Consider the following 20339-nt stretch of genomic DNA (forward strand, 5'->3'; position numbering starts at 1 on the left):
AATGGAATTATGCAATGTTTCTCACTCCTTTGATTTTTTTAAAATTATTGTTTCTTTTCAAAGTAGAGTAAGGAAAACACAACACAGAAAATCTCTCCTATAGATTTACCTAGAGTAGCTTCTATCCAGGGATTAAATTCAAATTATCTTTTGGGCCATCTGTTCCTCACTCAAGCAAAGTTATTTTAAGAGGGAGTTGGAGGTGTTAACTTCGAAATCTCTCTCTCTCTTATTTTAACAAACTCCTTGAGACAGAGAATCACTGTACTCACTCCTGGCTACTCACACCCACCCTGGAGCAGCCTGTATCATACACACCTCAAACCCAATAAAAATGATACAATGCAGAGTCCTCATAATTGGTGCCATCATCTGATAACTAATCCTTACTAAGATGCTGAAGGCTATTAATGACTTGATATAATCAACTGCCATGTTAGAAAGAGCACTGACCTTGGAATCAGAAGATACTCTCATAATCTTTCTGCACCACTTGTAGGTTATCTGAACCTCCATTTAACAGTGTAGTTCATATGATTGAGTACCTATTATCTGCCACTATTCTTGGGACTAGAGATACAAAAATAATTGAGAAAAAACTGGTCAATGTGCTCGACTAGTTTGCCAATAGTGAATGAAACATAAAAGTGAAAAAAGATCACGTCCATACAATGATATTAGATACATATTCTTCAGGGAGGAACTGGAAAGCTAACTGACATTCAGGATTTTTTTCTTTTTCCTGAAAGTATAAAGCCTTGGTAAATACCACTCAGAAAAGATAAGTTCCCCTCTTACTGGAACAGGAAAGTCTTTTTACTTCCTTTCATTAAACCTTGTTTGTCCTAGTTTAAAGACAGTACCTGAAGTAGTTAGAAAGAACACACACTAAGCTTGCTTAGAGATGTTGCTGCTGATTTAGGAGATCTGCAGTGAAGTCACTGCTATACTGGGTTTATGTCAAAAGTAATGGATGAGAAGATCTAATCTAACCAATGGAAACACATAAGGAAACATCTGCTTCCTCTTTTACAGGTGAGGAGATGAAGTTTGGAGAGGTCCAGTGGCTTGTCCAAGGCCACATAGTGAGTGGCTAAGAAAACTTATTACTTTGCCAACAAAGGTCCGTCTAGTCAAGGCTATGGTTTTTCCTGTGGTCATGTATGGATGTGAGAGTTGGACTGTGAAGAAAGCTGAGTGCCGAAGAATTGATGCTTTTGAACTGTGGTGTTGGAGAAGACTCTTGAGAGTCCCTTGGACTGCAAGGAGATCCAACCAGTCCATTCTGAAGGAGATCAGCCCTGGGATTTCTTTGGAAGGAATGATGCTAAAGCTGAAACTCCAGTACTTTGGCCACCTGATGCGAAGAGTTGACTCATTGGAAAAGACTCTGATGCTGGGAGGGATTGGGGGCAGGAGGAGAAGGGGATGACAGAGGATGAGATGGCTGGATGGCATCACTGACTCGATGGATGTGAGTCTGAGTGAACTCCGGGAGTTGGTGATGGACAGGGAGGCCTGGCGTGCAGCGATTCATGGGGTCGCAAAGAGTCGGACACTACTGAGCGACTGAACTGAATTGAACTGAACTGAAGAAAACTTAAAGCTAGGTCTCTGACTTTTACTCATTCTCTCATTCATTTCTTTAATAGACACTTACAAAGAATCCACGGCGCATAGCACTGCAGGGAATTCAGTATGCACGACACAGGCTATCTGCTGCTTCTCTTTCAATTCAGTGCTTAACGTCAGCTGCATTTTATGACCATTATGAAGAGTTAGAGAAATCTTATTTATCTGAACAAAATTTAAAAGTCTGAATTAATATGAAGTATACAAGGTGGCATGAGTTCTCAGGATGATACAGTGTAATGAGCCATCAGCATATTGGCACAAACTAATGAATATTCACACTCTAATCAGAATAGTAGCTAGGCTGAGTGAGGGTAAGTGACCTGAACTGTGCCTTTGATCTTAATCCTAGGGACAAAGAAGAGAGAGAAACAGCCACAGGGAACCAGTTCCCTAAATAAAAGAGTAAGGAAAAGACTAAGAAAATTTGCTCCTGGTCATTGACCAAAAAGTGGGTAGGAGCTTTATCTTGTGGGCACTCTAGTTCCCAATCATAGCTCTACAGAACCAGATCACCATGGAACTCTGTCAGAATTCCTATTGAAATCCTTTTAGGTTAAAAGAAAAAAGCATATGAAAAGTAAAAAATAAAAATTATCTCTGTGCATACTTTACTGCAGTGCTTATCAAACTATTCCGAGATGTGATTCAGTGGGTTCAGCTGTCAGATGTAGCTGATTCGAGAGTCTCAGAAATCAGGATCTCTCTCAGCTCTAAGAAATTGCATTCCAACCACAAATCCAACTGAGAGATGGATGTGTCGCTCCTTGTGTCTTTGGCTCCTGGAACCCCTACAAGAACTCCCCCTCTGGTTGTCGTCCTTTTTTTCTTATTGAAGGACAATTGCTTTACAGAATTTTGCTTTTTTCTGTCAAACCTCAGCATGAATCAGCCATAGGTATACATATATCCCCTCCCTTTTGAACCTCCCTCCCAGCTCCCTCACCATCCCACCCCTCTAGGTTGATACAGAGCCCCTGTTTGAGTTTCCTGAGCCATATAGCAAATTCCCATTGGCTCTCTATTTTACATATGGTAATGTAAGTTTCCATGTTACTCTTTCCATACATCTCACCCTCTCCTCACCCCTCCTGAGGAAACCAAAATTGAAAGAGACACATGTATCCTATTGTTCATTGCAGCACCATATACAATAGCTAGAATATGCAAGCAACCTAGAAGTCCATCAACAGATGAATGGATAAAGAAGTTGTTCTTTTAATGTTGGGACTTCATTGCAGATTGCCAGGTGTGCCCCTGGTTTCCACAGACCTTAGATATTAAATTCTACAAATTTGGAAGTTGTCATTTCTCATCCTTTTTCTACCTAAATCTTCTTTGCACACGACTGGTCATTTCACTGTTACACATTATATAATTTCATTATGATTAAGTAGTCACCCGGAGAAGGCAGTGGCACCCCACTCCATGACTCTTGCCTGGAAAATCCCATGGATGGAGGAGCCTGGTGGGCTGCAGTCCATGGGATCGTGAAGAGTCGGACACGACTGAGCGACTTCACTTTCACTTTTCACTTTCATGCATTGGAGAAGGAAATGGAAACCCACTCCAGTGTTCTTGCCTGGAGAATCCCAGGGACGGGGAGCCTCGTGGGCTGCCATCAATGGGGTCACACAGAGTCGGACACGACTGAAGTGACTTAGCAGCAAGGAGTCACAGTAAAAAAACCAAACACCGTGGTCTGAGTCCTATTGATAGCAGTCAATGTACACATTTAAGTCTATTCCTTTAAACCCAGAAGTTAATTGTTGTATACCATCAGTGACAGGAGAAAAGAGCCTAAAAGAGAAGCAAGGACCACAAGTATGTCTTATCTTTAGTGAATTCCTCCTTTCCTGGTCACTGCCAGACAGAATATTTATATATCTCTCTTCTTTTCTAAGGAAACTTATACTTAAAGTGGGAGAATAAGCAAGATATGGTTTCATAGCAATATTGAGTTAATCCTTTCATAATTCAAATGGGGAAAGGTTGACAAGTTTAGCTTCATTTTTTAAAAATGCTCTCTTATGAATGCCTTAATTTTCTCAATGCACCAAAAAAGAAAAAGCAGGGTTGTTATGGGCCTTCGGGGGCAAAAAAAACATGTGTTCCTGGAATAAAGCATGTCAGGCTTCCAAGCTGCAACTAAAGCCATCCACAGCTATGGGGATCTTTTTAGGGAGTTCATGCCCAGAAACATGGTTTCCAGAAATTGGGTGTAGAGTTACAGTGCAGCCTATAAACGTGCAGGTCTGCAAGGAGCACCACATTCAACATACATATTGGGGCTGTCAATTACATCCCAAAGGATCACAGCAATATTTCCACTTTATCTTCACCCATATCTCTGATGAAAACAATTAGACAAGTGTACATTACTTGTTTATTTGCTTTTAGGCTTTAAAGGACTTTTGCTATTTTTAATTCTTGTTTAAACTGGTGCTTGGGAACCTCTTGTGAGTTCAACTGTTGGTCAAGTTCTGGGCTGAAAGAAGCTGAAGTAAGCCCTCTTTCCTAACATGCTTAGTTCCTCAAATTAGATACATTCTGTACACATAAAAATTGTACAAGTGTGAGAAAAGGGCACTCATGACTGACCACAAAGCATAGTAGGTAAATTATCATAATGCAGGGTTACTAGGCAGAGGGTTCAGAGGTGACTGACCCCTATCTTCTCCCACATCTGGCCTTTCTCACCACCTGATGACAAGAGTACTGGAAACACTTGGGCTCCAACAGCAGCAAACAGGCAAATCCTACTGCTTTCTTCCAAACGCTTTTCTCTTGTTTTTATTAGATGTTCTTTTTTTATTATTTTTAATTAGAAGATCATTACTTTACAATATTGTGATGATTTCTGCTATACATCAACATGAATTGGCCATAGGTATACATATGTCCCTTCCCTCTTGCAACCCCCTCTCACTTTCCTCCCCATCCCACCCCTCTAGGATGTCACAGAGCACCAGCTTTGGGTTCCCAGAGTCATATAGCAGATTCCCAAAAGTTCCCATTCCCATATTTTACATACAGTAATGTATATGTTTCAATGCTATTCTCTCAAACCATCCCACCCTCTCCTTCCCCTACAGCGTCAAAAGTCTGTTCTTTATGTCTGTGTCTCTTTTGCTGCCCTGCAAGTAGGATCATCAGTACTCTTGTTCTAGGTTCCATATATGTGTGTTAATATATGATATTTGTCTCTTTCTGACTTACTTCACTGTGTATAATAGGCTGTAGGTTCATCCACCTCATTCAGTTAGTCAGGTCTGACTCTTTGCAACCCCATGGACTGCAGCATGCCAGGCCTCCTTACCGTCACCAACTCCCGAGGTCACTCAAACTCATGTCCATAGAGTCGGTGATGCCATCCAACCATCTCATCCTCTGTCATCCCCCTCTCCTCCTGCCTTCAATCTTTCCCAGCATCAGGGGCTTTTCAAATGAGTCAGTTCTTCACATCAGGTGGCCAAAGTATGGCCGTTTCAGCTTCAGCATCACTCCTTCCAATGAACATTCAGGACTGATATCCTTTAGGATGGACTGGTTGGATCTCCTTGCAGTCCAAGGGACCCTCAAGAGTCTTCTTCAACACCACAGTTCAAAAGCATTGATTCTTCAGTGCTCAGCTTTCTTTATAATCCAACTCTCACATCCATACATGACTACTGAAAAAACCATAGCTTTGACTAGACGGACCTTTGTTGGCACAGTAATGTCCCTGCTTTTCAATATGCTATCTAGGTTGGTCATAGCTTTTCTTCCAAGGAACAAACATCTTTTAATTTCATGGCTGCAGTCACCATCTACAGAGATTTTGGAGCCCCCAAAATTAAGTCTCTCACTGTTTCCACTGTTTCCCCATCTATTTGTCTTGAAGTGACAGGACCAGATGCCATGATCTTAGTTAAATAATCAGGGTGACAATATCCAGCCTTGAGGAACTCCTTTCCCGATTTAGAACCAGTCTGTTGTTCCATGTCGAGTTGTAAGTATTGCTTCTTGACCTGCATACAGATTTCTCAGGAGGCAGGTCAGGTAGTCTGGTATTCTCTTCTCAAAGAATTTTCTAGTTTGTTGTGATCCACACAGTCAAAGGCTTTGGTGTAGTCAATAAAGAAGAAGGAGATATTTTTCTGGAACTCTCTTGCTTTTTTGATGATCTAACAGATTTTGGCAATTTGATCTCTGCTTCCTCTGCCTTTTCTAAATCCAGCTTGAACACCGGAAAATCACGGTTTACGTACTGCTGAAGCCTGGCTTGGAGAATTTTGAGTATTACTTTGCTAGCGTGTGAGATGAGTGCAATTGTGCAGTAGTTTGAGCATTCTTTGGCATTGCCTTTCTTTGGGATTGGAATGAAAACTGACATTTTCCAGTCCTGTGGTCACTGCTGGGTCTTCCAGATTTGCTGGCATATTGAATGCAGCACCTTCAGAGCATCATCTTTTAGGATTTGAAGTAGCTCAGCTGGAATTCCATCACCTCCACTAGCTTTCTTTGTTTGTATTGATGCTTCCTAAGGCCCACTTGATTTCGCATTCTAGGATGTCTGGCTCTAGTCAGTGATCACACCATCATAGTTATCTGGATAATGAAGATCTTTTTTGTATAGTTCTTCTGTGTATTCTTGCCACCTCTTCTTATTATCTTCTGCTTCTGTTAGGTCCATACAATTTCTGTTCTTTATTGTGCTCATCTTTGCATGAAATATTCTTGGTGTCTCTAATTTTCTTGAAGAGATCTCTAGTCTTTCCCATTCTATTGTTTTCTTCTATTTCTTTGCACTGAGGAAGGCTTTTTTTTTTAATCTCTCCTTGCTCTTCTTTGGAACTCTTCATTCAAATGGGTATATCTTTCCTTTTCTCCTTTGCCTTTTGTGTCTTTTCTTTTCTCAGCTATTTGTAAGGCCTCCTCAGACAACCTTTTTGCCTTTTTCCATTTCTTTTTCTTGGGGATGGTCTTGATAACTGTCACCTGTACAATGCTATGAACCTCTATCCATAGTTCTTGAGGCACTCTATCAGATCTAATCCCTTGAATTTATTTGTCACTTCCACTGTATAATCATAAGGGATTTGATTTACATCATACCTGAATGGTCTAGTGGTTTTCCCTACTTTCTTCAATTTAAGTCTGAATTTGGCAATAAGGAGTTCGTGATCTGAGCCACAGTCAGCTCCCAGTCTTGTTTTTGCTGACTGTATAGAGCTTCTCCATCTTTGGCTCAATAGAGTATAGTCAATCTGATTTCGGTATTGACCATCTGGTGATGTCAATGTGTAGAGTCTCTACCACATTAGAACTGACTCAAATGCCAAATGCATTCCTTTTCATAGCTGAGTAATATTCCATGTGTATATGTACCACAACTTCCTTATCCATTCATCTGTTCCAAATTCTAAAGCACAGTTGAGAGTACATCTCAGAGCACAGTTGAGATGGGAGCTGTCCTGACTCCCTGTCTTCCATGGGTCGTCTCCACTGTTCAACCATCTATAGTGTAATGATATGAAACAACCCTTGTGTTAACTTCATTTTTTAAATCCAGCTTGGAATGGGGGACTCATGTGATACAATTACATCAGACAGACTGGATTCAAACTCTGAACACAACCATGCTGGACTAGTTGTGTACTCTGAGAAGGGTACTTGAACTCTTAGAGCTCGCATGGTCCTCTCGGTACAATTCCATTCAGCAGGTATTTATGAAATGCCACAGGCTGTGCTGGCCTGGGGAATAGAAGAGGGAGAATCCACGTGGACCAGTCTTAACAAGTAGGAGAGAATTACGGCAGCTGCAGAAGAGGTGGCAGAACCCGCAGAGCACGTGTGCAGGGCTTGAAGGCAGGTCATCTGGGTATCTTGCTTCCTCAGGGCCCGGACACATTCGCTGCTGAAACGTGCAGCAGGCCACAAGGCAAGGGGGACTCACGTGGCCTGTCCCAGCCCTCAGGAGGGATGGGTTGCTCTCCAGCTATGGATGTTCCTGGGAGGCTCGTGGAACTGAACCAGATGGCCCAGGAGGAACCTGCCAGGAGCTCTGGCCAAGCTTGGAGAAAAACCAGACCTGGATCTTCCTTCAGAAACCATGACCCCTTTGTCTTTTGAGTAGAAGAAAGGATAGAAGGAATCTGAGGATGAGGGAACTTGGCAGGCAGACAGAGGGGACCCTTGGCACGCTGTTCGCTTTCAGAGGCCAAAGCAGGAAGCAGAGTAAAGCCTTACAGAGAGAGAAAGGGAAGCAGGGAAAGGGTGTACTGTCCTGACCAGTGAGGCCCTGGGATTTTCTCTGCACAGCTGCTATGAAAGAGTCACTGTCTTCTCGTCTGCCCAAATGCAGGGTGAGGCCTGATTAGTCCTCAGATTCCTGAAAGCCTCTGTGCCCCAGATGATGCCCCACCACGTAGGAGGGGCCCATGAAACATGGTGATTCCATGAATACATGATGGAGACAGAAATGACCCCAGTCCTCTGAGCTCCTCATCCTACTGGCAGCTCAGTGACACGTGGTGCCAGAGAGCAGGCCAGGGCTGGGGTGGGGGCAGGAAGTTACCCCAGAACTGGGAACCCAGATCTAGAAGGAAATGATATATCAAGTGTGACCGGAAAAAATGAGAAGTTAGACAAACAAAAAGCAGAAAATAAGGGTTGGAATGAAACGAATTATGTAAAAGACAATACTTCAGGCCAAAGGAATGGTTCAAAGATGGCACACTGGTATAAAGTGAGTGGATTCCATCAGTAGAACTGTCATATTTGGCCAGAGAGTTGGCTCATATTTAAAAATTAGAATTTAATTTAAGTACCTGTAATGAGTTTCTCTTTAAATGCACAAAGGAAGCCTGTATAGAGGCTGACAGCTGCACAAGACGGGTGCCTTTAAGACGAAAACGTACTGTGGCTAAAATGTAATGTGTAACCCGGAGAATAAAGATGTAATCATGTTCAAATCTTGAAAACATTTAAATGCCATTAAGGAGTTTCAACTTTAATGTGAGAGCGATGAAGAGCCACTGACGTGCTTTACACAGTGAGTGACAGCTCGTGTTTGTATTCCAGGAAGGTCGCTCAATTGAAGTGGATGGGAGTTGTACAAGACAGAGGTTAAGTGACCCATTACAAGACAATTGTAGGAATTCAAGAAAGACAGGATGTTGGCCTAGCCCAAGAAGGCATGGGAATGGGGGTGGGGAGAGTCTAGAAGCATCCATTCTCTGCTTCGTCATTATTAACATCTTCTCCTTTGTTTAGGGTGACATTATGCCTAGTAAGATAACTCCCCAAATTTCTCTGTGGAGCTTTATCAATTTTCCAGAACAGTTGTACCAGTCCTGGACTCTTTCTAAGCATACTGTTTGCTGGGTGACAAAAATAATTCTGGTTTTGGTCAATATGTATTCAATACAATGTGTCTACCTGGAGACAAAACTGGCAGAATTTAGCAGACATGGAAGATACTTAACTTTGTAGACTTGTAAGGATTTAGTATGTAGAGTACCTACCCTATCCAAAATAGAGGCCAGCAGCAAATATTCATTTCATAATATTCTTTCTTCCTGTCCCTGATTAGGCATTAGCATACTGAAGTCAGAAACTAAAAATTCTGATCCTCCTAGCATTTGAACTGCATCTTCCACACTCTACATACCAAGCATTTGATACTGATCCACCAGCAATTTCAATAGATGTTTAAATATTACTTGGACATACAGAAAGTAATATTTGTAGCAGATGTCCTCAGACGCAAGTAAAATCCCAAATGGATTATTCAGGCTGATGTAGTTACAGATGATTATTGTGCCGGGAGATTTTTTATTTATTCTATTCAGCTGTTCTAGCAGTTTGATCATTTTTGACTCAGAGTCATGGTGAAAGCAGAAATAAACTTCATATTTGAAGAGTTTATTCTGATTACATAATACTTTGGGTAATATCTGATCATGGAAGAGAATATTGAAAGCAGGAAAGCAAACCTAAGGAGACCAGTGAGAAAGAGCAAAGTAAACAATAAACTATATACAGGTTCATCTGCTCCCAATGCAGTTATGTTATGTAAAGAAGGATTTGGATTGCTTAGGTAAATGTGTCTTGATCCTCTTAATGTCCACTGAGAATAAAGTGAAATTTAACCAAAAACCAGTCAGAAAGTACCTATACATGTGATCTCAGCTGTATTGGGAAAACAATTATCTATCTATGTGCACAGTGAAGAAAGTCATACAAGAGGACTGGAAGAAAATGTACCCAGAAGTGCCATATATCCTCATGGAATGGCTTAGTTGCATGTGATTTTACTATATTTCTAAGTTTGCTGTGACAGCATGCATTACTTTTATAATAAAACAGAGATTTATTACAAAGCGTACTGGGTAGCATTCCTTTGACTCGACAGAGTTGTGTATGGTTCTTTAACTTAGCAGGTCTCTAGAGTGGCTCCGGCCTCTGGAGACCTTTATCCCCTTTCATAGGAGTAAAAAGAAGGGAAAAAACATGAAGTGTGGATGAGACAATACAGTTGGGTTGAGAATAGAACCATGGACAGAAGCACCTAACAATATTAACTTAGAAAATTTGTATTAATAAAACAATAAGTGCTTTGAGATTGAACTTCCAAAATTATTTTGATATATACAAATCCATTACACACAATAAAAGAGGAGCATGATGTAAACAGACATGATGAACAGGGTCTGTGTTTTGTCTCGCCACACTTAATAGTGTATGAATGCTCTTCGGTAACTGGGGAGATGTAGTCAACTATAAATAAAGGGAACTATGATGCCCTCAAAAAGCTCATTTAAATCAATTGGATAAGCAATTCTGTCCCGTGAAATCTGACCTTTTGCTGTTAGCTAATCATATTTATCAGAGAAAAGTACATTAACTGAAAAAAATAATTTGGCTTCCAAAAAGAAATGTGATCTTCCAAGCCTATCAGCTAAGATGTATTTGACAACTTATTATTTTCAAAGAATAAAACTATTCCTCCAATGGGAAGAAACTCAATAATACTAACTGATGAACAAAATATTAGGTTAAAGAAATAGAGTTAAGTGAATTTTCTTCCTTTGGGTAATAAAATAAGAATAAAGGAAAGGACCTTGCTCCAAGAAACCTTTGGAGAAAAGAAAGATGTTTGGATTGGTTGACGTTTCTCATAAGTTTGCTTTGGACCTCTCAAAAAAAAAAAAAAACCAAAACAGCCATTCTAGGGAAGCAAGCTAAGAAAGTGAAATATGCATATGGCTATGGTGTAATGTCCTTGCAGTGTTGAAAGTAAGAGCATCTGAAAGTCAGAACAGCACACAGAACCTACAAAAGCAGAGATGCAACAAAATGCAGGATAATAAAGTGAAAGGAAAGTTAGGAAGAAACCCAGCCATCCAAGAAGCAGTGTAAAGTCAGATGCCATCAAAATTTACCGTAAGGAGATAAAAGGAAATGCCAACGTTGATGACAAATGACAAACTGTAATATCCACAGAGGAATGGAGAAGAGAGAAGTCACATGTCCTCATGTGAATATCTGGGTGATTCCCAGACATGTTTAGCCTAAGCAGGACTATGTGATCTCAGAGTTCCTCCTCCTCTGCTTGGCAAAAACAATGGACAATTGTCTCCAGTTTTGGTTTGATTTCTTTTTCTGCAACAAATGGCAGTCTGTTTACATGCAGGAGAGGGAAGAAAAATTGAGAGCAAAAACAAACAGGTTGTTAATCTGGAAAACAGGAATGTAATTCTAATGATCAAGCAATCTTGCTTGCTAACAGAACAATTTCTTGAACACAGTGATAACAAAATGTTCAGAAATTGATGTTTTAAACATTGGATTTTTAGCAAATTCTCTTATTTGGTGCAGTGTTTTTGAAACCAAACTGATCCCTTTTTTTTGTTTTCAGTTCAGTTCAGTTCATTCAGTCACTCAGTGGTGTCTGACTCTGTGATCCCATGAATCGCAGCACGCCAGGCCTCCCTGTCCATCACCAACTCCCGGAGTTCACTCAGACTCATGTCCATCGAGTCAGTGATGCCATCCAGCCATCTCATCCTCTGTTGTCCCCTTCTCCTCCTGCCCCCAATCCCTCCCAGCATCAGTCTTTTCCAATGAGTCACCTCTTCGCATGAGGTGGCCAAAGTACTGGAGTTTCAGCTTTAGCATCATTTCCTCCAAAGAAATCCCAGGGCTGATCTCCTTCAGAATGGACTGGTTGGATCTCCTTGCAGTCCAAGGGACTCTCAAGAGTCTTCTCCAACACCACAGTTCAAAAGCATCAATTCTTCAGCACTCAGCTTTCTTCACAGTCCAACTCTCACATCAATACATGAGCACTGGAAAAACCATAACCTTGACTAGACGGACCTTTGTTCACAAAGTAATGTCTCTGCTTTTCAATATGCTATCTAGGTTGGTCATAACTTTTTTCTTTTAGGTCACACCAAAGAATTTCTACTGAAAATGACTGAACTGTTGCTGTTACCCAAATGGTTTTCATTCTATGATATTATTTTGTTTCTACCCTGACTACTATACTGCAATTCATTTATGGTACTAACCACCCCACAGGTTGAGAGCCTAGTCCTCCATAAGACTGATCCCACTTCAGATGCCAGTCATACTTTCAGGGTTCTCAAGCCACCCATATTTCTGACTACCTGGTTACAAATTAGGGGATTCCTATGACTCTCTCGGGTTCAATAATTTACTGGGATGACTCAGAACTCAGGAAAATGCAATACTTATTGTTATCACTTATTATATAAAGGATATAGATCAGGACCAGCCAAATGAAGAGGCTCACAGGGCAAGGCCTAGGAGGATCCAGAAGGTAGAGCTCCCGTGAGTTCTCCCTGTCGAATCAGGGTGTGTCATCCTCCCAGTGTACCAAAATGGCCACCAGCCTGAAAGCTCCACTAAGCTTTGATGTCCATAGTTTGCATAATATAGGCCTGATTTATGAGAGCACTGGCCACGTGGCTGAACTCAGTCTTCAGCCCCCACTGCCCTCCCTGGAGGTTAGGCTGGCTCAAAATTCCAACCCTCCAATCATGTGGTTGTTCTTTAAGGACACCACCCCGATCCTGAAGGTCATCTAGGGAATGACCAAGGGTTACCTCCTTAGCATAAACTCAGGTGTGATCCAGGCAGCTTCAGTTCAGTTCAGTTCACTCGCTCAGTCGTGTCCGACTCTTTGCAACCCATGAATTGCAGCACGCCAGGCCTCCCTGTCCACCACCAACTCCCAGAGTTCACTCAGACTCACGTCCATCGAGTCAGTGATGCCATCCAGCCATCTCATCCTCTGTCGTCCCCTTCTCCTCCTGCCCCCAATCCCTCCCAGCATCAGAGTCTTTTCCAATGAGTCAACTCTTTGCATCAGGTGGCCAAAGTACTGGAGTTTCAGCTTCAGCATCATTCTCTCCAAAGAAATCCCAGGGCTGATCTCCTTCAGAATGGACTGGTTGGATCTCCTTGCAGTCCAAGGGACTCTCAAGAGTCTTCTCCAACACCACAGTTTAAAAGCATCAATTCTTCAGCGCTCAGCCTTCTTCACAGTCCAACTCTCACATCCATACATGACTGCTGGAAAAACCATAGCCTTGACTAGACGAACCTTTGTTGGCAAAGTAATGTCTCTGCTTTTGAATATGCTATCTAGGTTGGACATAACTTTCCTTCCAAGGAGTAAGCGTCTTTTAATTTTATGGCTGCAGTCACCATCTGTAGTGATTTTGGAGCCCAGAAAAATAAAGTCTGACACTGTTTCCACTGTTTCCCCATCTATTTCCCATGAAGTGATGGGACCAGATGCCATGATCTTCATTTTCTGAATGTTGAGCTTTAAGCCAACTTTTACAAGGAACCAAAACTACTTCTATCACTTAGGAAATTTCAAGGGTTTTGGAAGCTTCCTGCCAGGCGCTAGGTACAAAGACCAGACAAATTCTTTTTGTACAACATTAAACCAAAAACTGCAAAATGACATGAAAACAACAGATAATTGCAAGACGGATAGAAAACTTTGTCTTTCTCATTTAAAGTACACATCTGAAGAATGAGAAGGACACGTGTGGTATAAATGACATAAAGTTTTTGTGTGAACATACTCATTGGAAAAGACTCTGATGCTGGGAGGGATTGGGGGCAGGAGGAGAAGGGGATGACAGAGGATGAGATGGCTGGATGGCATCACCGACTCAATGGACATGAGTTTGAGTGAATTCCGGGAGTTGGTGATGGACAGGGAGGCCTGGCGTGCTGCGATTCATGGGGTCGCAGAGAGTCGGACACGACTGAGCGACTGAACTGAACTGACTGAACTGATACCAAAGAAAAAAACATCAATCCTGTCCCAAGGAGAGTTGAAAGACAAAGATACAATTATTTTCTTTTCAATTGCTCTTGTTTAGTGGCTGCAATTCATGGGGTCGCAAAGAGTCGGACACGACTGAGCGACTGCATTGAACTGAACTGAGTGGCTCAATTGTGTTCAACTTTTGCAACCCCATGGACTGAAGCCTACCAGGCTCCTCTGTCCTGGGGATTCTCCAGGCAAGAACACTGGAGTGGGTTGCCATGCCCTCCTCCAGAGGATCTTCCAAACCCAAGGACTGAACCCGTGTTTTCTTTTTTTTTTTTTTTTGTTCTTCAATTTTATTTTATTTTTAAACTTTACATAATTGTATTAGTTTTGCCAAATATCAAAATGAATCCGCCACAGGTATACATGCGCTCCCCGTCCTGAACCCTCCTCCCTCCTCCCTCCCCATTCCATCCCTCTGTTTTCTGCATTAGCAGGAGATTCTTTGCCCTTGAGCCATTAGGAAAGCCCTTTCTTTTCAGTACTTTCACTTTCTTTCAATGTCCTTCATTTCCCTAAGTGTCAGGCTTGCTTGTACTTCTCCATTGACTATTTCTTCCAAAGTGTTAACTTCAACATTTACTCAGCATCCCCAGTGTACAAAGACTGTCATAACTAGGTCTCTGTTCTCACAAGCCTGTCAGTCTAAAGGAGATAACAATCATGCTAAAAATTAAGCAGTATGACAAAGGTAGACAGAAAAGAATTTGGGGAGTGTTTGAGATATGAGCATTTATGAGAGAAAGCTTAGAGCTGGCTAGAAGGGAGCAGCACTTCAAAGGGGTCTTGAAGAATGATTAGGATTTCAATACAAAATGGAAAAGCAAGAACTTTGCCAGCTGAGTGAAGAGACACAAAGACCCGGAAGCTTAAAACCCTGTTTACGGAATCTCCATACTGGTTTCCATAGTAGATGTATTAATTTACATTCCCACCAACAGTGCAAGAGGGTTCCCTTCTCTACACATCCTCTCTAGAATTTATTATTTGTAGATTTTTCTGATGATTGCCATTCTGACTCGTGTGAGGTGAGAAGTTGCTATATAACACAGGGAGCCCAGCCTGACGCTTTGTGGTGGGATGGGAGGAGGGGAGGGATCTCAAGAGGGAGGTGATATATGTATAATCATGGCTATACATATATGTGTATGTATAAACATATGTAAATATTTATAATATGTATAAAATATGTATATTTTAAAAATATATATGGATATATGTATAAAAACGGAGAAGGCAATGGCATCCCACTCCAGTACTCTTGCCTGGAAAATCCCATGAACGGAGGAGCCTAGTGGGCTGCAATCCATGGGGTCGCTAAGAGTCAGACACAACTGTGCGACTTCACTTTCACTTTTCACTTTCATGCATTAGAGAAGGAAATGGCAACCCACTCCAGTGTTCTTGCCTGGAGAATCCCAGGGATGGGGGAGCTGGTGGGCTGCCGTCTGTGGGGTCGCACAGAGTCGGACACGACTGAAGCGACTTAGCAGCAGCAGTAGCAGTATATGTATAAAAAATGATTTTTATTGTTATACAGGAGAAACCAACACAACATTGTAAAGCATTTCTCCTCCAATTAAAAGATGGGGAGGGGTGTGGGTGGGGATCCAGGATGGGGGGGACACATATGCACCCATGGCTGATTCATGTCACAATGTGTGCCCAAAACCATCACAATATTGTAAAGTAATTATCTTCTAATTAAAATAAATTAATTATTTTTTAAAAAGGAAAAAATACATAAAATTTTTTAAAACCCTGTTTAGTGAAACTATATGGCTTCAACAAAATACACAGGACTAGAATGGTAGTTGAGGCCAAATCAGGCAGGCTCTAAATTCTGAACTGATGAGTTTGAATGTTAGTCTTTGGCCAATGGAGAGCCACTGAAGCTTGTTGAAGAAAATGCTTTTGTGTCTCAAATTCCTCTAATTCAGAAGCTTACAGACAAAAACTGAGCCAGTTAAGACATTATTGAAATGGTCCAGACAATAAATGACAAGGAACCTTGGTACTGAACAATGAAGGAAATATTGGGGAAAAAAAAGAACCAACAGAATTAAGTAATGGATTGTGGGGAGCAGAAATAAGAGGAACTGAAGAAAATTTCCAAATGTCTAATCTGCTTGCTGGAAAAACAGTGTCATTAAAAAAAATGAGAAACTGTCTTAGACTTCTCAGGCTGCTATAATAAAATACCATAAACTGGGTGGCTTAAGCAGCATTTATTTCTTACAGTTCTGGTGGCTGGGAAGTCCAGGATTTAGGCTCCAGCCAATTCAGTTCCTATGAGGGCCCTCTGTCTGGCCTGCCAACAGTTGTCCTCCTGCTGTGTCCTCACAAGGCAGAGAAAGAGAGGAAGCAAGCTATCCAGCTAAGCGAGAAACACCATCATTTACCATAACTCTAAAACCTAGCATGGCACTCACTCCAAAGCTCCTCACCTTAATCCCCATGGTATCCCTGACGTGGCTCCTGCCTCTTTCTACAATATCATTTATTAACACTTCATTTCACTCTTGTCATTCAATAATATAAAGAAACATATAATTCCTGAATAGGTCACAATGTTTTAAGGTTCCCTATCCTACACATGCTGTTCCCTGTCTGGAATGCTCTTTTCATATCCAAGTCTTTATTTTCTTAATGATACTCATCTTTCAAGGTTCAGTTCAGGCATCACCTTTTCACAAAACTTTGTTGGGGCATACCCCACAAGCTGAACTGAAATGTCATCAAGTGTCATCTAGGATATACTACACCATAAACTGGTCATTGATTCATTTGTCTGTTTTTTTCATTGGACTGTTAGTCCTTGAGAGCAGGGATTGTTTCATTCTGCTTTCTAATTCCAATACCTAATAATATATGGCAGATTACTGCATGCAAAAAAAACAAAAACAAAAACAAAAAAAAAAACAACCAAATAGATCCAAAAAGAGTGGGCCCAGTTAATTACTTAACTGGCTTCTCAATATTCGAACATTCATGGGTAATTAATGTACAAAACAGTACCCTCAAATGTTTGGCTCCTCTCTCCCTTGTGCTGCACTTGCTATTTAAAGGTCTATTTAAAAGGGTTTTGTCTAGACTAGCCAAAGAAGGCAAGAACAAAAAATTTTAACTGTAAATTTCTCTCAAGTAATATGATCTATTTTTAAAACAACCCTGTGGACCATTTCCAGGATAGCCAAGTTGAACAGAGTATCTTCTCACGAATCACCTCTCTAAGCTAATTCTCCATGAAGAATAGGGGAGAAAGTTTATTCAAAATGAAAACACTGGAAAATGAGGGACAGAGAATTATGTGGACTTGGATAAACCAGCAAAGGATGCTGAATACTAAAAGGGAGAATTTGAGTTTGACACACATATGATAAACCATTCTTTCCAAAAGAGAATAAATGTGATCAAAGGACTTAGAAGGAAAGATGTTTTGGGCAGAGAAATTAGAAGACATTTAGAAATTACATTTGTGCAGACTGTACTGTATTTTCTTTGAGAATGCAAGTTCCTAATCCCAGAATCACTTTATTGAACTCCCACAGGAAATGAGACTTAATACAGTTGAGTCCAACAAAACACCAGTGTAAATCATTTAGCAAGCATGGCCAAAGGATTACTACACCAATAATTAATCAGGCTTTCTGTTAATTCTCCTTTCCAGGGGTTAAAAAGTTGAGAGTATCACATCTAATAAATTGAGGGCAGGAGGAGAAGGGGACAACAGAGGATGAGATGGTTGGATGGCATCGCTGACTCCATGGACATGGGTTTGGGTGGACTCCGGGAGTTGGTGATGGACAGGGAGGCTTGGCGTGCTGCAGTTCATGGGGTCGCAAAGAGTCAGACACTACTGAGCGACTGAACTGAACTGAAATTGAAATCTGCTATACATGTGCTAAGTCGAGAAGAATCTATTACAAAGCAAAAATATGCCCCAAACAAAAGCTATTTGGCCACTTACATTATTTTCCGAAACATTTTCAAACACATTCAATCTAAAATTAGATTTTTAAAACAAGTTACTATCAATTTGAAAAAGAACACAAAGTTAACTACTTTACAATCTTGAGCAGAAATAAACGGTCCATTAATTGTATAAAATTCAGCAAAATCTCATCATGGAATCTTGCTCAACTTCCTGTACATGACAAATATTCAGTATCTGTAGTAAGTGCAGAATGAACAGCTTCAAAAAGAGCTGATATATCACCATTTGAAAACCTAAATAAATGAAAGACTTGTTGGGTCTAATGGAAATACTGATAAATGGAATCTTGAATAAGATCTAAGAAACTGAGTGCTAAGTATTAAAAGGATGCTCATGATTTCTGATTTGTTTGAGGATATGTAACAAGTCAAGACATTCTGATACACTCTAATAGTTTTGAGAATTGTTTTTGAATATGATTCAGGGTTTAACCCTTCAATCTAAAACCTTTTTTGGACACCTACTGTAGAATCAGATGAATTAAAAGAACTGATCTCAAGTATCTCATGCTCTGGTAGTGGAAACTGACTTATAACTAATTATAAGACTGAGGACCCATATCTCAGTGATAAAACTGTTGGCTGAGAGAGGGGTAATCTCCCAAGTTTGGTGCTCTGGGGGCCCTGAAAACTGAAGGGTGGGCATTCTGAGATGGGAGAACAAATTTTTTCTCTCACAAACTAGATTACAGTTCATTGAAGGCAGAACTGTCATTTACTTCTTTTTGTAATTCACAATGCATAGTAAATTTTCAATAATTGGATTTTGGTTAATTATCAAAGACAGTTCTGATTGATAAGCCTAAGTGATTTGAAATTTGAAAAATTGGAGAATCCAATGAAAGAGGAGTCAATGGGACAATAAGAAGTAAAAATTTTCACAGAGTTAAAAATAATAGTCATTAATATCTCCTAACAATCACTGCACATGATGAATGCAGCCATGAAATTAAAAGACATTTGATCCTTGGAAGAAAACCTATGACCAACCTAGACAGCATATTATAGAGACATTACTTTACCAACAAAGGTCCATCTAGTCAAAGCTATGGTTTTTCCCGTGGTCATGTATGGATGTGAGAGTTGGACTATAAAGAAAGCTGAGTGCTGAAGAATGGATGCTTTTGAACTGTGGTGTTGGAGAAGACTCTTGAGAGTCCCTTGGACTGCAAGGAGATCAAACCAGTCCATCCTAAAGGAAATCAGTCCTAAATATCCATTGGAAAGACTGACGCTGAAGCTGAAATTCCAGTACTTGGCCACCTGATGGGAAGAACTGACTCATTGGGAAAGACCCTGATGCTGGGAAAGGTTGAAGGCAGGAGGAGAAGGGGATGACAGAGGATGAGATGGTTGGATGACATCACTGACTTGATGGACTTGAGTTTGAGCAAGCTCCAGGAGTTGGTGATGGACAGGGCAGCCTGGTGTGCTGCAGTCCATGGGATTGAAAAGAGTCCAACACAACTGAGAAACTGAACTGAACTGAACAAGAAAAAAATGATGCTGGCCATAGGGTTGATATACGTAATTCTGAAACCAGGCATTCTGCTTCCAAGTTGACTGATCCACATGGCTTGTGACTCACATACACTCACTATTGCCAGTGCAAACTCTTGGTCTCATGGACCAGAAAGTGGAAGCGAGTTCTTGCTGTGAATACTGAAAGACTCTGGTTTATACACTGCTATAAGAGAAAGAAATATAATAAGGTTTAAAATAATTTTAATTCTATGGACAACTTAGAGATATGTCTTTAGCACTGGAGCAAAGAATAAGAAAAAGAACAAAATGAAGGAGAAATTGAAGTAAAGGGAATGAGAAGAGGGAAAGAGAAGGAGGAAGGAAGAAAAGAATATTGCAGGGAGCACTAGAGCCACAAATATTCCATTACTAGGATCCAGGCTCAAAAAATTTGCATGGTATCATCACTATGCACTGAAGATTTGGGCAATAACCATATGTCCAAAAGCACAGAAATTCATACAAGGTGCATCTTTGAAAACTAGAACTGTTCTCTCCTGCTATTTATGATTTGAGATAGAAGTTTGATTTGACTTGCAGTTTAATAAGTGCACGTGCTTCCTGGAGGTTATCTTTAACTGCCTTTTCGAGTGAACAGTTCCCCTTACCCCTAGCCCTCGTGGTTATCAGTCAGGTTAGCCCATACTGCTGTCCGGGGTGGCAGAGGGAAGCCAGGCGAGGTGGAGTTTCTGGGTCCCCAAGGAAGTAAAGGAAATGCTTGGTTCTCTCACAGTGTTGGCCACAGCACTTAGTCTGGGGACTTTGGTATAATTTGCTGCAATATAAACCTGCCAGATCAGGTGCAACTGTCAGTATTCAGTGG

This window comes from Bubalus bubalis, chromosome 5, assembly GCF_019923935.1.
Source record: "Bubalus bubalis isolate 160015118507 breed Murrah chromosome 5, NDDB_SH_1, whole genome shotgun sequence".
Lineage (NCBI taxonomy): Eukaryota > Metazoa > Chordata > Mammalia > Artiodactyla > Bovidae > Bubalus > Bubalus bubalis.